The sequence below is a fragment of the Thermobia domestica genome, chromosome 8, assembly GCF_964235325.1.
Source record: "Thermobia domestica chromosome 8, izTheDome1.hap1.1, whole genome shotgun sequence".
In the NCBI taxonomy this organism is placed as follows: domain Eukaryota; kingdom Metazoa; phylum Arthropoda; class Insecta; order Zygentoma; family Lepismatidae; genus Thermobia; species Thermobia domestica.
In genome coordinates this window covers 146,809,095-146,830,848 of record NC_137461.1, presented here as the reverse complement: position 1 = coordinate 146,830,848, position 21,754 = coordinate 146,809,095, and positions in this window count along the sequence as shown.

Sequence of the window (21,754 nt, the reverse complement as noted above, 5' to 3'; positions counted from 1 at the left end):
AAGAAAAACATAATTCTGACTATAATTTTAAAGATTTTATGATATTAAATGTTATTTGTGTTATTAGTTTATCCGGCCTACCCTACTTGAGGGATTATGCTTCGCCACTGCGTAGTACATACTTTTCTGGAAATTATTAGTTTACTAGCCAAATGCTCCGATAATGTCATATTGTTTCAGCAAAGGTGAACGAGCAAGGAGATAAGCAATACAACCGTAGCGTAACTTGGACCGAATTAGACTATGACACAGTCGCGCAACAGAACAGTACGATTAGCACCCCGGGTAGGCCTATGGTGAAAGAATATACTAAGCAAATTCAGAGCTCAAAGACCAAGTATTTATGATTACGAATGTGTGGTGCTCATGTTAAGCAACGTTCGAAAGTGAACCAAGAAATCGGGCAGTATCATCAATAATGAGAGACTTCTTCAGCATTGTGTGATCATGAAAAAATATTATTTGTTCTATGATTGGGGATGCAGCATCTTGGAGACTACCAACGTACTAGTTTTGATCAACAAGATAAGTTTTTGGCACCAGAAGACGATCTTTCATCGATGAAAGTTTTACATTCTTGGATACTTGTGGCAGAGCATAAGAATATTTATCACAACCACAGCACTCTTCATGAGCACACATTTCCTATTGAACACAGTAGACTTGCATCTACCTTAAACATTTTTTTTTAAATTACTACCGGGAGGGATTCACTTTACTTTGTTATTAAGTGATTGAGCTATATTCCTCCATCAAATCTTGGAGTTCTACAGAACCTGTGCGGAGGAATTATGAAATAACTGAAACGTAAAGTGGTCGTTAATTCCTTTGCGTACCAATTTTGTTTATAACGGAGAACAATATCATCAAGAACGCGAATATTTACGTATGTCATAGCATTGATGCATAACACAAGCCCTTGAAGGGTCCATGATGGTTTAGTGTTAGAACACTCACTTCTAGGGACGAATGTCTCTTGTTTCATTCCAGGTTAACTAACTTTATGACAGACAACATCATCTTCGTGAGTTTTATCAGTTTTCCAGTTTCCTCCCACTTTATTATTCACGTTCATTATTCATCTGTCTCTTTTAGCCTAAACGATATAACTGTGGGAAGGAAAACTAGAAATTTTATTTCATTTCAAATAGACCTTTGCTATTAAAGTTACACATTTAATATAAAGTACATTCATTAAAACTGAATAGTGAATACATTCCTGTAAAAATTCCTGGAGCCCTAAAATTGATTTCTTTCCCATTAAAATATGTTCATAACTCTAACAGAAAACTCCATGCTACAATAAACTCAGTAGAAATAGTTTCCATGGTCATTGTAAGAATGCAACAAAGAACAGAGGATATATACTGCTATTTCGCATTCCATAACGCTCTCAGTTCCTCAACATAGTGCTGTTCCCAAAAAGGGGAATAAGGGGAACTTATTTAGAATTATAGATTTGAACGGCAGATTATGACATATGAACGATTACGATTCTAGCTTGGTGGGATATGCATGATTCCAGAATGATATTGTGTTGGAAGAAATACGTAGTATCACAAGGGGTTTATGCTTCATTCAGGCAGTGAAATGTGAGGAAGTTTCACTGTTTCATCGATGTAGAAGGACGGGAAATAGATTCCTGCAATCGAATGTGGCCGGATGTTGGTCCTCGTATATCTCTAAATATGCAAGCCTTTTTGGAGAAGAGATATCTACCGCCACTTCCCTATACTTCATGTTCTTCTTTAATATCGCTCATCAACCATGTGGAGGATACGGTTGTTCAACACTTTGTTAGTTACGGACCTCCAGCAGAAAGCATCGATATCTTGTGCACTCGCATACAGGCAGCGTCACAACAGATTTCAAGGGAATGCTTACAGTACTCTTTGGCTAGAGACACAAATTACAGAGACTCTGATTACAGTGCATGGAGGGTATACATCATACTAATTTATTAAGATTTAAAATTTTGTTTACTTCATAAATTGCATTAACCTTTTGTCACTCGCGCTGTTGGATAAAAGCAAACAGGTGAGTAAAAACTAATGATTTTTACGAATGGGGTCGCATTAGCGGGGTCACCCTCACTGCTATTCCTCAAGTGGCTCCTTCCCCTCTTTCACCCTAAAGCTCGCTGACGTGCTGCAATTGTAGTAGCTTCCAGTACAGGTTGAGGAAATAGTTTTGTCTGCGTTTGCTTTTTTCAAACGCGCGAGTAGTTCCGTGATAACACTAGCAAACATATATTTTTATGGAGTTTGAAATTTTCCAACGCGCGATCGTTAATGTGATAATTATTGTTTATGAGTGAAGTTTTGTTTTTCTAAGCAACGTCTCGCTTCTTGAATAGAAGTGAGGTAGAGAAGTGGCTTGACAATATTAATGATGAGTCTGATGTTAACTATCGAAAATTAGTGGCTGCTGAAAGTGATGCGGATTGAAGTAATGAAAAAGTGAATGAAGATGATATTGATCATGATAGTGAAGCAGATAAGAACAGTGTAGATGCAGATTCAGATGCAAACGATATGGATGTGAATTACAGTTACAGTGAAAATATTGTTTCATTGGGAAAGACAGGAAAACAAAATGTAAATAGTAACTGGCAGCATCAGCAAAGACAAAGTGTAAAAACATTGTGAAAAAGATGCTAGAACCGAAGTTTACTGCTAAGGGTATCACTGAGTAAACAGTTTTTTTTTTTTTTTCGAAATTTATCGATATAGCCGTGATTGATGAAATTGTAAAATGTACTAACAATTATTTGGATAAATTACGAACAAGTTTCGGCGAAGAACGCACTGCAACTGTACAGCAACTTCAAGAGCAAAATTAATGACTTTATTTCGACGTCTTTATTTGATTGCCAAAAGAAAGGAGCACGTGATGATGTGCGATCACTGTGGACATGTGACGGAACAGGAATTCTAATCGTAAGAGCAGCAATGAGTTACACGAGCTTTTTACTGCTACTCAGGGCATTAGATTCGATGATTTCGAAAGCCGATCTCAGAGAAGAGATATTGACAAGCTATAGATATACCACATTGACTTGACACCTAGTTTTCTGTTCCAAGCGTTGCTATCGGCTGAAGGAATTCACTCCCTTTCGCCAAGGCTCTCTCGTTTAGCAACAGCTGAACCCTTATTGGCTCAACGCGTGGATGTGTCGATGGTTTGAACTTTAGTTCGCATTTTTGCCACGGATCAAGACATTTTGACAGCACTATAGCAACAATTCCAAATATCCTAAGTATTTACTCAACAATTGCATGCATTACTTCAAATAAGTTTACTAAATATATTGTTTGTATCTCAAAATGTCAATGTTGGAAAAAAGCAAACGCGCGAGTAGTTATGTTACTAAATTTGGCGAGAGTGACAAAAGGTTAACTTGGCACGAATGAAATGTCCGTCTGGAGATGTCCACTTCTCTGACTGTAAGGTGTAAGCGAGAAAGTTTTATGTCGAATTGACGCTCAGACGAAAGTTGGACCTGCTACAATAATCATAAATGACAATAATAGTAGTTGGGTTTTGATCAAAGTTCAAAACGGTTTCGTAAACTACATTCACACTCAGAGAGGGTGCTGTTGCTGGTATGGTAGTCTATGATAGGAGTGATCCATCATACCTTTGTCAGGCGAAATTAAACCATCAATGCAGGTCATTATTTTATTGAACTCTATAAAATACATAGCAAACTTGTTTGCAAGCATTCAGCAATAGTCAACAGGCACGCTGTCGTAATGTTGCATGACTCTGCTCACTCAAGGGTGGTGCAAACAGGACCGGATTAACCTATCTGGGGCCCGGAGCTAGAAATAATGTGACTCCTCCTGACTTCGCCTAATACATTTCTGTGAAAGTACAGTAGGAACGTTAAGAGCCTGCCTTACTAAAAATAATACGAAATTTACCATTTTTCTTCTGCTTGATTATTCATCAGTGAAAGGAGATAATGAAATGCAAGTCACCACAATCATAGATAATGCTATTCTACTACATAAAATATGAACCTGAAGATTGTTCAATGTTGCAATCCATAGAAATTACAGTGTTGCCAGAAAAACAATTTCCCTAAAATCTAAGTTAAGACAAAGAGTAGAGGAATGAACTCAACTCCATTTGATTACGTATCATGTTGTTTCTTGTGAACTACTTTTTAAATAACATTATTATTTAATTTTAATAACTGTATGTTAAAACTATTTTGTTTATTACAAACTAAATACAACTATTATTTAAAAAGTAGTTCACAGAAAACCAAAACAATATGATAGGTAACCAAATGCAGTTGAATTTGTTCCTCTACTCGCTGCCATAACTTAGATTTTAGGGAAATTGTTTTTTCTGGCAACACTGTAATTTCTATGGATGGCAACACTGAACATTCTTCAGGTTCATATTTTCTGTTGTAGAATAGCATTATCTATGATTGTGGTGACTTGCATTTCATTATCTCCTTTCACTGATGAATAAACATGCAAAAGAAAAATGGTAAATTTTGTATTATTTTTAGTAAGACAGGCTCTTAAGGGACTATGTTTCATATTTTTGGTCATATTGTATTTTATGATGATGATTGTATCTTGTATAATTCTTTTTAAACAGCCAGCTGAGATTTTTTATCAGAGTGGAGGCCTTCGTCTACCTGGAGGCCCGGGGCTACAGCTCCCGTAAGCCCCTCCCTTAATCCGGCCCTGGGTGCAAAGGATGATGCAAAGTCTTCATGAGACACAGTATGAAACCCTTCATCAGCCACGGCATTCCCCCTTACCTCTTTCACTGATTACCACCTCTTACAGCATCCCAATCACTTCTTTCTGGGAGAAAAGCTTTCCCTGATGATCTGGTGATGCAAAGTGCGATTGGAAACTTCTTTGCATCGCAAACTCGAAACTTGTTTTGCCATGGAATTCAATCTTTTGCTGAGCGATGGAAAAAGTCTGTAATTGCAGACGTGATTATTTTGACTAACGAGATATTCTGACTGTTTTTGCTTTTTTGGCCTCCGGAATTGGCATAACTATGGCGAATTTTTCATTCACAATAACATAATAATCATTGTTGTATAGTCATATAATAAATCTCTTTAATAGATTTCATTCCAGTTATACGTGTTTTTCTTGGTGTTATGATTTTACAAACAGCAGTGTTACAGTTCACAAAATTCTCGAAAAGCAAAAATAAAACAGTAAAATTCTTAGCTTATGATATTCAAAATTTACATATAACAAATACATAGCGGCATTTTCATTAAAAATAATTCTAACACATAAAGCACAAGACGTTATATTGCACAAATCTTTATTGTATTTTAATGAAGACCTTGGATCTCTAACAATCATGCATCATTTTTAACGCAACCTGTTGCATTTTGAATAGTTAATTCTAAGTTACCTCATTGAGCTAGGTTGGTGAAGTATGTGAGGAATCAGTTCCCAAAATTAAAAAAAAATCGCATGTTATAAAAACATTTAAAAGGTGTCAAAGAGTATCACTTCTTTGATTTATTGCAAAACAGGAGATGTGGCTTTACGAGGAGAATAAAAGCGAATAACGTAAAAAGTGCCAGAAAACCATGAAGCTCAGAGAAAGATTTATGAATTTGCAACCCTAAATAGCGTATATATTGAACTATTATACTTCAAAATCAATCTCAAATAGTTTCTTCTCGATCAAAGTCTAATTACTGCGACACGAAATTGTCATGTTATAGGAAACAATATTTTTGCTTGAAATTGTATGTAGCTTCCTTACAGTATAAAAGGTGTTTCAAAAGAACACCGACAACGTTTGGGAGGTGATTCCTGACACCAAGAAAAGACAAAAACTTCAGACCAACCTGGGTGCACAAATGCTTCTTTTCCGAGTTACAGGTTGCGCAAAACATGAAAAAAAAACTTTAAAGGCCCATAGCTCCAAAACTATGGGACCTACCGTAGTCCGGTCAAGACTTCACTTAGAAACTAATATGTGGGCTATTCAAAAATGCATGTTTCAGAATTATAAGTTACTCACGCAACAATTTTTATAGGTAGAGTTTGCCTAAGGGCATATAATTTGAAATACACACAAACTACCTCTACAAAAATTCTTACGAAAGTACCGCAGGATTGTGAAACTTGGATATTTGAATAGGGCACATACTAGTTCCGGACCTTAAAGGCAGAGGGGAGTAAGTCATTTTTATTCTGAAAATGAGTTATTGACAGATTTGAAACAAGCGTTCTGATATCTCTTATTCTTAGAAAGCTTGTAGTTGTATTATGAATGCTTTATCAAATAGCAACAATAAAATTGGATATAAGTCCGAACGCACTTAAAGGCAAAAAGAACTAAGTCACTGTTTTCTGTCTCTCGTGAAAATTTAATAAAAATGACTTACTCCCCTCTGCCATTAAGGTCCGGAGTTCCTAAGTGAAGTTTTGACCCGACTTCGGTAGGTCCTGTAGTTTCGGAGCTATGGACCTTTCAAGTTCATTTTTTCATGTTTTCGGCAGCCTATAACCCCCGAAAGGAAGCATTTGTGCACCCAGGTTGGTCTATACTTTTTGTCTTATCTTGGTGTCAGGAATCACCTCCCAAACGTTGTCAGTGCTGTTTTGAAATATCCTGTACATTTTAAAGCATGTAATCGCATTTTGACTATAAAAAGTAAAACAACAAGTATCAAAGTCGTTACCTAGATCATGGGGTAGATGAGGTTGCATTTTTAACCACTGGTTCAAGTAAGCAACATCCTTTATCACTTGAGCAGGATCTTCGTTATGTTGTTTGAGAAGGAATTCCTGTTGTTCTGTCGTTAGCTTTTCAAGAAACATTATGAAGTGGTCTGCAATGCAAAATAAAATAAATAAATCTTAAATTAGAAATTGATACTTTGTCAAATAGCATGTCATTAAGTAAGGAGTAACGGTATATTAACTACAATTTTACTGATATGATGAACGCACAAAATTCGAAAACAAAAATGAGTAGTTTACAGAGTCTTACGATCTATGTAAAAACAAATCCTTAATTGAAAAACTTAGTTTGCAGATATAATTACTTTAAATTTAATCACGGTTGATAAAATCCATTCGGTCTTGACTACATTTGGTATCGTGTTAAAGGTTAAAAAGATTTTTGCCCATCCAAATATAATACGAACTATTATATTATACAGATTTTAGTTTCCGAGTTATTAGACATCGAAGTTTGGTATGAACTCAGTGTAATGAATTCTTTTTTTTTTTTTTTTTTTACTTCAACACGATTGGTGGAAATCATCCGAACTTGACCAAAATTGGAATGGTGATAGAATTTGAAGAAGGTAATACACATATAAAACATTACGGTGTATGAACCTTTGGTTCCTCAGTTATCGGCCATCAAAGTTGAGGTTCGATATAGTGAAACACATGTTATTTATATAGTATGCTATCGACTATACTAATATGATCTTAACAATACTTGTTATGGTAGTAGAATTAACTTATTACATTCGTGAAATATTATGGTATACAGACCATTCATTTTCGAGTTAATCACTACCAAATGTGGGGTTGGACTTGGGGAAATGAAGAAATTTTATTAAAACACGATCGAAAAAATCCATCCAATCTTGACCAAACTTAGTATGGTGTTACAAGTTGACAAGATTTGTACACATTCCAGCATAGTATAAATTATTATGGTGTACCGATTTTTAGTTTCCAAATTATTCGTCATTGAAGTTGAATTTGAGTCCGGTGAAATCAAGAAATTTCAATGAAATTCAATTAATGGAATTTATCCGAATTTGACCAAATTTGGCATAGTGTTACACTGTTATAAGATTACAATGTTATTTTTTAACAATTATTTAATTACTAAACTATATAATGTATTGTGCTTTTCAGAGCAGTTACTTGGTAATGTCATTCGTCTACGTATCTATTCATATGGACCAGAATTGATATATATGCATCAGTAATCACAAAAGAACGGTAATTTTTGACTTGACTAGATTCTTAAGTTTAGGGGGAACAAAACACTAACGGTAAGTAGTTCTTTACCTAACGCTAGATGGCATGGCAGTATAAAAACAAACTTTGCACTACTAAACACGCTTTTTACTGTATAAAAAGCTGACTATGCGTTGTATACCATGAGATAACGGTACGTAATTAATATAATTTTGCATTATGAATCAATATACTTATTACGACGGACCAAAAGAGATGAATAATCCAGCAACAATACACTGTCCTTAGATTAATTTTACATACACACACACACATCACGGCTTCTAATCACATCCTAAATTACACACATCACACACCAACTAAGAACGTCACACATGCTAACACATATCACTAGACATATTAATCCATATTATCACATCTTTTTCTTCGGCTGTTTCGATTGGATTTTCTTGGGCGGGTTTTGGAAAGTTAAACCTTTTTCCTTAACTACTTGTAATGATGAGGTAAAGGACCGTTGTGATGAGGTAGAGGTAGCTTCTAGATCGTTTATGTGTGGAGTGCTCGTAACTACTTTCGCCTCTCTCGGCTTTCGACCATATGTCTTGCGATGTTGTGGCTATAGTTGTGGTAGCGGACTGACTACTTCAATCGGTACTATCGTGCTGTTCTCTTCGCTTTGCATTGTAGACGACACGGCAGTTGGGACATTTGAATCAATAAATAATCTGTGAAAAATTCATTAGAATAGGTTCACGCATTCAGAAGTTATCGCGAGACACACACACACAGATAGTCAACACAAATGCCAAACGTCTCGACTCGGAGACGTTCACTGATGCTCAGTCTAAAATAATACGTCGCAAGTCTAATATAACTTACAATTCAGTTATTCTTCTTCACTTTTAGTTCACATACGTATGAATTTAGGAGTATTCCATATTATGCAGTCGCCCCTTGTCAGTCTGAAAGCTCAGATAATGCGCTAATAGATAGTATAATTGGAGATATTAGAACTGACAAGTTGCGCCCAGGATTTTGTAAACATTGTAGAGCGTAAAGTACAGGATCTGACCTGGATTACACATAAATAAAATCAAACATACACAAAAGAAACAGATTGTGATGTCGATGGGGTTGAAAAGGGCGAGAAGGGTCGACTGCACCCTGGACTGGTTAATCTACTTGCACTTACTTGTAAATCTCGGTGTTTTCTTCTCGATGATTCTCCCAGTGATTGATGTGCATTCATCCTTCTCTCTGGTCAGTTGATCGTCCAAGTAATTGTGAGTTAAGGGTTTGCGAAGCCCGGGCAAGAAAACTAACGTTGTGAATACGGTAAATCTAATCAAAGTCGAAATTGCTCTTTAACTGATTATTCATCGCAACTGATAGCTACAACGTTAGCTAAGGCAAAGTGCTCTCTAAGTTAGAGCAAGGTAAACTTCTCGTAAACTCGGAACCGTGGCTCGTGCTCCTACATGTTGACTCGTCTCTCATACGATCAAGACTACCTCTTCCCAAAAGTGTCTCAATGGTTTTGTTCGATGTCCCTCCGGGTTAATATACTGGGTCGTTGACTATTTCTTCAGTTTCGATGAAAAGTGCGTGCTCATAGATTAAGCAAAGGTGAGGTGATGATAGCAATGCTGACAGAGAAACAATCTGTCGTTTTTATTGATTAAGAAATTTCATGTGTTGAAGGAATTAACAAACAGAAAGAAAACTTCCTTGTAGGAAAAGGAAATGAACTTACAAAAAAATAAAAAATGATTCAACTTTAAATAAACGATAATGCTTTTTACTGCATAGGATTTTAAAATAAAATGTCCCAAAGTCCGAAATAAAATGTTTCATTGTGTGTTCAAATACACATATCTTCACAATATTAGGATCCTGCCAGTATTCCATGTTAGGAAAATCACCATTTTGCATAGTTCTCTTCCCACACACGCTTACGTGATTCTCTGTGTACTTATGCCCTTATGGTACACTATATATGTAATCTAAACTTATATATATATGCCTCTTTGCGTACATTCAGCAGCCTAGAAATATACATCAGAAAAACTCAAGTTCTTCAAAAAGGTTCTCTGCAGCAAAATAACATGTTATGTTATCGTTCGGCAACAAACCACTCATGCGCAGACTGAGGGCGTCACTGTAGCCGGCCTTAGGTGGTGCGGTGCCCAATTGGGAACATTTTGCATGGCCCTAGGTTTACAACTAACTTGCACCAAGGACTGTAGAATCTTGTAAATATTACGGTCTTCCTGTTGGCCTAGTAGTTAGCGCCTGCGCCTGTAGTGTACACTACAGTCTCGACCCCGATTCCTGGTGGAACAGCACACAAAATTTAATTTCATAATCACTCCCTTCCATTAATCATGCATCTCCTAAAAACAAATCCTGGGACGTCAACTAAAAAATATTTTCATTTCATTTCAAAAGCTTAATAGAAATTTTGTAGTCAGAATGGATGGTAATCAAAATGTGGTTTAAATAGTGCGTGAAAGTTAATTGACGGAACATATATAAGGTACATTTCAATATAAAATTATATATATGTAAATCTACAAATAGCAATATTAGTATATCATATCTGAAAAGGACTGCTACTTGTTTTAGTGACTATGAAATGATTTATTTAAACAATTTAGTTTAGTTTAGTTCAAACAAGACAAGGAGTGTTTGTTTGTCCCCGCAAAGTGGGACCAGAACGTGCAGCACTCAGGCTACTTTGTCTAGTGGGAATTTTGTTTTCGTAGATGAAGATGAAAGCTGAGCATCCGATGACATGTAGAGCTGGAATGTGTAATGAAACTGGGAGATTGCTGTTTGTGACCAAACTAGAGAATGCCAAAATTTTCAGCAATCAAGAATTTTTACGAATTCTGAAATTTTTCCGATTTTATTTCCCGGATTCTGGAAAGTAAAAATTCCGGAATTGGCCATGCTAGTTCAAACCAAATCCAAGGCCGTTGATTGAACATGATGAGGTGCCAATAGGCTCCAAACTGAATGTGTAGAAGGCTGAAGAAGTTTAACCTGGAACTGTAGCTTCTGATTGACCAATCGGAGGCGAGTATTCCTGGCTCTGAGAAGGGCCGCTTGAGGTGTCTTCATCCTGGAGACAGGTCGAAAATTATGAAATCCATAGATTTATGTGAAAAATTCTTGGCACCATATCTTCTTGGCGATGTTTGTGAAAATACAGTTAGGTTTGATAAAAAAATGAAATGAAATCTTTGAGTTTTACGTCCCACGATTATGCCGGTTAGGCTAAAGGAGACAGTGATGATGAGAGATGAGTGAAATGGTGGAATGAAGAAAGTGGGAGGAAACGGGAGAACCCCGAGAAAACCCACGAGCACGGTGTTTGTCCACCACAAAGTTCACTTGGCGGGGGCTAGGTTTGATAAAGGGTAATGTAAAAATTACCTTAGGTCGATGGTATGATGGGAAGCTTCTTCTGTAGAATCTTTTTTATATATTTTTTGTATAGTTCCAGTAATAAGCTTTGTAACACTGTTAACATGTATCTATAAATTTCAACTTTCAAAAATATGCAGAGATAAAACAATGCAATCCTTACTAAATCAAACGTCCTGAAAACGAAAATACAGTCAGTTTTTTGTATTATCTTCATAGATTTTGCTATGATAATGATGATGATTAACTACTGACAGGAGTAAATGTAATCTGAGAAATAAAATAAAAGGTGTTTATGAAGATAAATTTTGTTTCAATGAAAGAAATGCATGCATATGATACTAAACATTGCAAACACATCATTTACAAACTTACGTGTATATCATTATTACGTATTCATATACAGGTTGTTTCGGGAAAAGCCGACAAACTTCGCATATGTATTCAGAACCAAAATACAAGAAAAAATCTGCAACTTTGATTGAAAACTGTTAATTACGGAGATGGGATAATAATAAAAGGGTAAGAGGAATAAACAATTCCATTAATTAGCCTACATTTAATTAGCTCTCTCTTTCTCTAACTACTTTGAGTTTAATTAACCTTGCTCATTGCTTATATCAGCTAATTTTTCAGAGAAGTAACTCAAATGGAAATGGACAGTGAATGAATGAATTTTAAAATACATATTTCATCCTTGTGCCTTGCAATTTTTCAAGAAGGTTCTGTACCAGTATTTCATTGTTTTCTTCTCTTGCAAGTAAACCTATTCATGTCAAACTCTAGTTTCTTGACCGAACTCCGCAGAGAAGTCTAGAATATCAAGAAACGAGCGTAAGCAAAATTTAAAGTGCTTCCGTCCATAAAGACAGTCGCAGTGGCAAAAATCTGATTGATCAGAATAAACCATAACAATGTGTTTCAAGTTTGAACATTTCATTTTATTTCTGAAACGGGTAAAGGGCTGAAAAACAAAAACATATTAACAGACACCCGGAGGAAGTAGACATTTATCTGAGGGTATGCTTATCATGGTCGTCATGTTGAAGTCCGCCATCTTGTATCTCACTCGACTTTTTTAAAATAGGAAGGAGGTCATGTAATATACCAAATTTGGGTAGAGTTTTACGAGAAATACGATGGTGAATCTATGTTTCCATAAGTTTGTATTTGTAAGATATGATGATATGCACATTGATATGTGTTAGTTGGTTCAAAAATTTCTTAACAATTGTATATTTTTGAAAAGAATTCGTCAGGAAAAACTAATGTACGCTAGTAAGGACATCGTAGGTAGCTACTTATGAAAGGTATAATCAACTTGAAATCGTTATAGGCAGCAGATAAAATAAAATGGTGATGAGACAATCATAAACCTTAAGGAACTGATGGAAGATGAATGACATTTTTTCCATTGGATTATTCGAATTAGAAGACAAACCTTCATAAGCAGCCACCTTTTCAGTGCCCACTAGTATACATTCGGTTTTCCTGATTTGATTTTTTAAAAAAATACGGTACATCCACGAAAATTTTCGCAAGAGATTGCAAAGTTTGTCCTCAGATTTTTTCTTTAAATTCTAATATAGCTATAATAAGAGGAATGGTATGTAAAGAAGTTGCACTGAGGCTGATTTATTTGATACTATCTCGGTATTCACGGTAGTATCACATGATATAATCAGTAAAAACATCAAGAACTTTTACTTAGTCGGGTATTCAAAAAAAAAAAAAAAAGGTGTGCACCCAGAATAATGATATACATTTTTACACAAACTCAAAGAAAACAATATTTTTACGCCCAGAGGTAAGGCAGTTTGGGGGTGTGTTAGGGGTGTTGTATGCAGTGTACAAAATATATTTTTATAACAGAAGTTGTAAATGTAAAAGAATAAAGGAACTACTACACCATTAAATTCAAAATATTTTTGCTTATGCCCGGAAGCTTAATACAAACTCTTCATTTACTTGTTAGAGAGAGGCCATACCCGCCTTTGTGGAGTCCGTGGATGTATCTGTATTGCAGTATGTTGTTGTGTATACTTGACAACCGAGAGTAAGCAAACCATCTTAACGATGACATAGCCACTTTTCCGGGGGCCCTGCAAGCATTGAGAGCCCCGCGAGCAGAATGGCATGTATTAATTACATGTATTATGAGCAAAATTTAGTCATAGAGACCACAACAAATTTGTTTGTTATGGGGCCTAATATGCTGTTAAAACGGCACTGGAGGGTAGGATTGACTAGAGAATAGAGTAGACGGCACTAGCGCGGGCCCTCTTAGGCACGGGGCCCGATTGGAAGCAATCGGTCCAATCGGCTTAAGGCCGGCCCTGTATACAAGTATACTTAAAGTCTTCTCGGTGGCAGCACATAGTAGACAAAGTAGTCTGATATTTCCTATTGTGAACGTATTCCATATAGGGTACACTCACCCTAATATTTAACACTAGAAGGACTGGAAAAGTTTACCCCCACTAAGTACTAAGCGGTCAATTTGACCGCTACATTATATTTGAAGGTGGAAGCGCGTTATTGATTATTTATTGGATATCTTCTGTGGTATTATTTTATGGCATCCGATTTCTAATTTGCCAATAATTATTTTAATGGTGTAATTACTTCAAAATAAGTAACTAGAAATAAAAATTTCTACATAGTATAGAAGAATTTGATTTACTACAGTGCTATGCAATATGTATTACGTACAGATATGTTATATATTTCTACGATAAGGAATATAAATTTTAGAAATCTTAACGCTCTATATTTATTTAGATTAAGTTTTGAAGTATCATTTAAAATGGTGTTTGCAAAGAAAATATGGAGGTAAATGTTTTAGATTACCGCAATGTCCTGTATTGTCTGCAAAATTGTAACAGTCATTGTAAGAAACTATTTCTTTAACTATAAGAGTACAACTATATTTAAATAAATTTTAATATACTTTTATTCGCCGCAGAATCTATTGCGTAGTGATGGAAATTAGCTTTGGTTTTATACGGAAACAGTTTACACATAATTCAATTACTTTTCTGTCGTAGTCTCTCTTTCATATTGAGAGAGAGAGAGAGGGAGATCACTCAGTGAGAAACAAACTTCTTACAAAACACTTGCTTTCTGATTTTACCTACACACTTCCCACAAATACACTTCTTACTATCTTGCACACATCCGTAATTTTATTGCCATTCCATAGCAGAATTTGGCGCTGCTTTCTCATCTTGCACTGTTGTTGCTCATCATCATCCGAGAAACTGTCCTGTACATGCTCAGCTTTAGTCAAACATTCTGCGATCTGTCTCAGAAATTGTCTTCTTCTTATATATTTCCGTTACTTCCTTATAAACAATCCAGGAATTGAGACATGTTATATCCATTACATTATAAAACACATGAACCGGCCTCCTCATACTGGGTGATTTTACAGAGCATTTTCGAAGCATTTGGTCAACGACATCGACGCCAAATTTTGTTTTGTTGTAAGAAAGTACAGTCTCAGAGTTCTTCTTATCTTGAGACACACGAACTGCCTTATGCATAGTACTGAAAATAGCTACACTCTTGTTGCTCTTGCATTTATAAGCTGTCAGTATAATATAACTACGTCTTTGTAAATGTCAGTGGTATGTAATTTCTTATATTTAGAATCTCAGAAATGTTAGTAACAGAGACATCTAGCGATCAACTTTTCATTATATCTGGAAGCTTGGATATTTTTTTTCTAGTACTAACTACAAAACATACATTATATATATATGTATATATACATAAGGGCAGGTCCAAGGGGGGCTAAAGGGGCTATAGCCCCCTTGACGCTCAGGTATACACTGTATACAATGGGGTTGAATCCTGCTTTACATTGGATAAAACTGCAAACTATGGTTCAGCCCCTCCCTTGATCATATCCTGGATCTGCCACTGTATATATCATGTGTAAGTGTATGCCCTCGCGCGCGCAAAAAAAAAAAAAGTTATTCCAATAACAATGACTTCACACACTACCATCGCAACGAAATTACAGACCATTAATTGCAAATAAAATATGTTTTCAGTGTCAGTATAAGCAAGTGGTCAAAATGACCGCTTCGTCCTTCTGGGGTATTGCAACACAGCCCCCCCCCCCCTAGTGACGTGACAGTCTCCAAACTTTTTACACATAGTCTACCCTATAAATGATAAAAAGTCAGGGACTTCCAGATTTCTAAGTAAAATGGTTAGAGAACAGCAATAGGAAAAGTTAGAAAAAACGGTCAAATTGACCGCTTCGTCCTTCTAATGATTAAACTAAATTTAATTTAAGTCACAAAATGCAACTTATTTTATTTATTTTTTTTTTTAAAAAAAGCAATGGATACTTAACTCAGGGCCGGCTCTACCGTATGTGCAACACGTGCAGTTGCACGGGGCGGCAAAATATATCATGACCAGGGCCCGGATCTTGTTGACAAGTCAACTTTTTTCTGTTACGCATAGGACAAGGCAAGTTCAAATAGAAACGTTATCCATCAACTCTAGGTTCTAAAAATATAATTTTTTAGGGTCAACTTTTGGTCACTTTTTGCCGTTTTGAAATTTCAGGTCATTTTTTAATATTTTAAGGTGACTTTTAGGTTACTTATGGTCTTTTTATTCTCTTTCTTCTTCATAAGGAAATCTTTAAATGAACACGGTTTACGGATGTGGAAAAGACGAAGTTGAATAATCTCTTTTCTTGCTTCCTGACTATTGGGGTGGAAAAACTGCATTCTTAACAAGCTAATGAAAACTAAGCTGTAGCTGGTTAACGAAAGGGGGGGGGGGGTTGGTAGGTGTCCAAACAGATAGTTTTGGGTTGTTGACCACATAGTATGTGATCACGTGAATAACTAAAAATGGATTAGAAGGCGTACACAGATTTTAAACAGGTTTTTATCTATTCTCATGTAGTGTACACTTGGGAACTTTTATTGTTAAGAGTGCTTCTTAGTTTCAACTCGGGAGTGAATTGACGCTTTCAATACTTAGGACCTACAATGCCGTACAATGGACTGATCAATAGAAATAAATGATCAGTGGAGTGCAACTAACTGAAACAAAATATTTTGAATATGAGTAGAAATGTTAATTAAAAATCCAATGGATATTAAAAAACGTGAATGTTTAATGAAATAAACGTTTAAGAAAACTCAAGTTTTAAGGTCAATTTTTGTGATTTTTAGGGTCATTTTACAGGAATTTTAGTGTCATTTTAAGGGTCACTTTTTAGAAAATTTTAGGTCAAGATCCGGGCCCTGATCATGACTATACTATTTAAAATAAATATTTCTTGTTGGAAACAGATTTCATGATGATGGTAGTTAACTTTACTAAGCTGACGTTTGAAAACTACATTTATGAATCTTGTTTAAGTCACATTAGTTTAAGTTCACATGGACCATGTAAGAGCTAAAGCAAATGTTCAAATAAATCCCAGCATGAATTACTTGATAGTTGTCAAATACAAAAGTTCAATTCTCGAATAGTAGCGAATATCTCTTCCATTTGGTTGGTTATCACAGTTTTGATATGAAAACTAGTCTTGTCTTTGTCACAAACAAGTTCCTTGTCATTGAAGGAGGAAAAAAGTTCCAATTAAAGTTTTCAACAGATGTAGAAGGAAAATCAAGAAATAAAGATAAAAGAGCTAGTTGGAGTGGAAGTGCAAAATAATATATTGAGATTGAAACTTGTTATATTGAATTCTATAAAAAGCATTAACACAATTCCTCTGCAGGTGTATTTGTTTTAAGCTTTATTAACAAAATAAATTATTACTTAAAGAAAAACAGACATAATGAGATTGTATTTGAAGTGTGTAGGTCTTTCTGAGTGCGAGAGCTCTTTTCCTCCTCTTTGTTGTTCATGATGGGGTGGCACACTTAAAATCGTTGGCTTTAATATTTGTGGCTTCTGGAGAAAGGGGGTGGAAATGATGGCATTGCACGGGTCGGCAAATTGGCTATGGCCGGTCCTGACTTAGCTAAACTTGAAGAAGAAATCAGTAGAAATAATATAATTAAGACTCCAGTTTATTTGAAAGAAAATTTAAAAAATATAATTCTCCATATGCATCAATGGGTTGAAAAAATAGCGTAGATATTCAACATTAACATCCGAAATTCGAAAAAAAAAATTGTTAATGATTGCAAAAGCACAAGATATGTTGTGCCTTTATCTCAATATAAATAAAATAATATTTTAGTTACTTACATATACAAGAATTCGAAGATCTAGACTGTTAATGAACAAACTTGTTGTTGTTTCTGTAACAGCTTGCTCTTCTTCTTCTTCTTTCTCGTGACCTCTAATTCTTTACAATCTTCTGACGCAAATCATTCTTTTATATTTTTATTTTTACTTCGTGTTGCTGAAAAGGGTTACAATTTGCGAAAAAAAAAAACTTAATAAGCGATGACCTTGTGGTGATAGAGACCGGTTTTCAATTTTGCTAATTATGTCTCCCTTGAAACAAATGTCAAACACTAGACTAGCATATATATGTATTGTTTGACGGGTCAAAGTTAAATAGATCCACAGAAATAACAAAGTGCAATCATACGAATAGGTTATTGCTTTAGAAGTAAATAAGTGAAGATCGGCGCGTGTAATACACAATGTTTCTTTGTGTTCATTTTTTTCAAGGTTGTTGGAGATTCTGGTGATATGAGAAAACAACGAGTTCAGGATTTCTACAGTTTTCCTCATAATTTGCACTTAAGTGAAAAAAAAAGTTTGTTAATTGCAGCCATGAGTATGTGGAGGCATTCACAAACGCAAAAGTAGTTTATTGTTAATATTCCCACTGCTATAGCATCCGGATTGCAACAGAAAAAAAGTAGCCTACCGTTCTAAAGCAAGCTTTCCTTCCTCTTTTTGAACAATATTTAACCAAAATTGTCAGATTTATTTATATTTATATGCACGAGACCACGTAAAGAGTTTTTTTTTTTAAAATTCTTATAACATCGTAAATCCACATTGTGATGTATAAGAAAGAAATGCCTTAATTAAGGTAAAATAGATACAAAACACATTCGCCCTATCCAAACAACATTTCAGAGCCCCTTCGCGGCCGAGTGACTATCGCGCGTAGTGATAACTTGATTCTTGGAAGACGTATTATACCTGTCTTAGATAGACACCCAAATAGTGATTCGGATCCCACTTTGAATAAGAAGACCGTAACTCCCATCAACCAACTAATAAAATCAAAGAAAAACATGTTCATTTAATGATGTTGGACCAATGAACTTACCATCCAAAAACATAATCTTTCTCAAACTCCAAATTCCACTATATCGTAAATATAATTGGAAAGTTGAGTTGGAAATTCACATAATTGATTATGTTATAAACAATATTGTCCTCCGGACATTGCTTAGCAACATTTCTTGAATATTACTAACCAGGAATGCTTCCAAAGTTGGATCTTGAATCTAGAGACAACCTATAGCCTATATTTGCTGAAAGGGTTTGTGGAGCAACTTCCAAAATAAGTTTCAATTCCTTGCCCGGAAGTGACCCCGCCCCTTCAGGGATGGAAATATATAGAACAGTTTGACCTATATTTCCTATACACCAAAGTGCTCCGCATGACTAGTAGATGAAGAATATAATATGCACTACAAATTATATCCTATATCAAGGTAATACAACGAAAAAAATATTATTTCACTATAAATATCCTACATTAATGGACCTATAAAATTGACAAAAACATATCGATAATATGCAGTCAATAGCAAGGCATTTGGTATCATAATTAATGTGTCCTATTGTTATGTCTAGATGTGACACATTCGGTGTATATCAATTTCTATATTTTCGTCGATTTCACCTTTATACAGTGACAGATCCGTACGTTCATTATATATTCATCAACTGCTTATCTGAATGAGTTGATTGTTAGAAAAAAGATTCAATACATTTCGAGTTACTAATTAGGTGAAAACTGATCATGGCGACAATTTGAGCTCATTTACTCAATCCGAGCAGCTCTTTCTTTGTATTAATATAAACCCGATTGGTCACTCTTCAGGGTTTAAGCCGTGTCGCAACGACAGGACTCGGGTAATGAGTGAGATAGCCTAGTCATTTTAGGTTTGAACCTTGCGAAAAATAGTCTAAAGCTGAAAATTGGCAGATTTGTTCTATTCGATGTCCTGAACTACATATCAAAAGTCCCCTAATCTCCGGTGGTCGCTTCCTGGAATTCCAGGCAATTGAAATCTGGAGTGCTGGAAAAGCAGAAGTTACCACAGGAATAGCTGTTACTTACAAACGGTTTAACCCACAAAGCTAAAATAGGTCTCAAATCAAAGATAACTAAATAAAATTTCTTCAATTCAAGCTATATATTGTTTTAATTGAACACCATCCAGGGCCGCACAAAACGATTGAACCCCTCAAAAGTTGAAATGAAACGAACTCACGTTTTCTTTGCTTGGTTATGGACGTTTTGCTATCGCAGATATCGTAAAACTATCCCGATTTAAAAAGTTTCAGCAAACTTTCATCTTTCCATGGGCATCTTTGTAGTGCATATATTACTAATAGTTTCGGAGTGACATGCGTTTAAGTAACGCGCCTTGCACTATTGGCCGCCATTCACGCGACCGTTATGTGAGCACCTGTAGGCTAGATACTTTACGCAATAATATTACAAATAACTGTATGGAGCTGAAAATGGGCACATTTGCTCTATTTGATATCCTGAATAATATATTATAAGTCCCCTAATCTTCCGTTGTCGTTTCATAAAGTTCCAGGTGGCTGAACTGCTGAACGCTGGAGAAATACAAGGAATCGCTGGAATCACTCTTAAATCCAAACGAATAGGCCTACGGAGTTCAGATAAGGCTCGAATGAAAGATAAAAGAATGGGCTTTATTGTGAGGTGTTCATTTCACATCATGTACAATCGCACAAAGCAATAAAACTTATAAAATCAAATAAAATAACCCTTTTGTTTTTTTTCTTTTTTTTTACCCTGAAAGCCTTAATATCGCAGGTATTGCAAAAAATTCGATATAAATTCAATGACATAGAGACGTATATTTTATATGTAGGATTTTTAGTTGAGTGTATATAAGCAATGAAACAAAGGCGGATATAGATTGTAAAAACTAAGGGGGGAGGGTAACCAGAACCTAGACTTTGATAGGTATATCATGAGTTTACGATAAACTTTTAAAATATAAATAATAGTTAGCTTTAATTATTTTTGTTACTCAAGAAACTGGAAGCCTAGGCTAGAGCCGCCAGTGCATTGAAACAAAACATGTCGCGCTTTCACGTAATTCGCGTGACCACTGAGCTCCCGATTTTATCTAATAGTAGGTCGCATCATCTTCTCCGTCACTTTCTCGTTTCTGCATTTTACAGCTAAAGGGTATATTTACAATCATCATTAGATAGTAATATTCATTGTTAATTATTGGGTTGCTTTAACGTAATACAACGGGTGCTTACGAAGCACAGTTGCAATGATATACAAAGTAAAAATGAACTTTTTAAATATAATTATTTTCTTAGCTTGTTTTATTAGAGGCGAAGATCGACCTTGTCCGATTCATTTTCATAGTCAACTACTTTACTTGGACATAACTTATAATATCGTCCACACATTTAGGAGCCTCTAAGTCCAGCCGTTGTGCATTTGCAGTTTCTTCTTTCGGTGCAGCCTCCCTTGCAGTTGCAGGATATGATGTGTAGTAGCTCCTCGGGTGCAAGCGATAGTATGGTGGGCTGAAGAATATATTTGCGATTTAAGAGTCTCCATCCCCATTGTGAAGAAGCGTCCAGACCATTTCCTAGCCTCTGCTGTTTTGGTAGTACACTCGGAGGAAATGTTGGCGTGGTGCAGCTGACGTTGGGGACAGGATTGCTAAATTGTTTGAAGTAAAGCCTGTGACAAACGTCTTGGCATTTCAGCTAAATGAATAAAATGCAAGCTCTGGCGCGACGTTGCCAAGTGCTAAAGGGGTGTGGCTATGGCTAAGCAGACAAACTACAGTGCGATCAGGTGGCAGGAGATAGAAGTGTATGTGTACAAAATAAACGTGGCAATACCGCTGGCCTCTCATTTGCTAGCAGCATTTAAAGGGAACTTGGAGCACCAGCTTCAAATGTCAAGATGTTTGTCACGCCGTTTAGTTATTGCGGTCTTAGCTTTAAGTCTGTTGCATTTGTAAACCCTCAGTTGATCTAATGATTCAAAATCACGGCCATTATAAAGTTCAATGAGGAACTTCTCTCCTGTTTCTGATACGCTGTCACAATTTGCGTCAGCCATATTAAATGTATCCATCGTTTCCAGTAATTGTGGGTTGTTTCTGTGTATA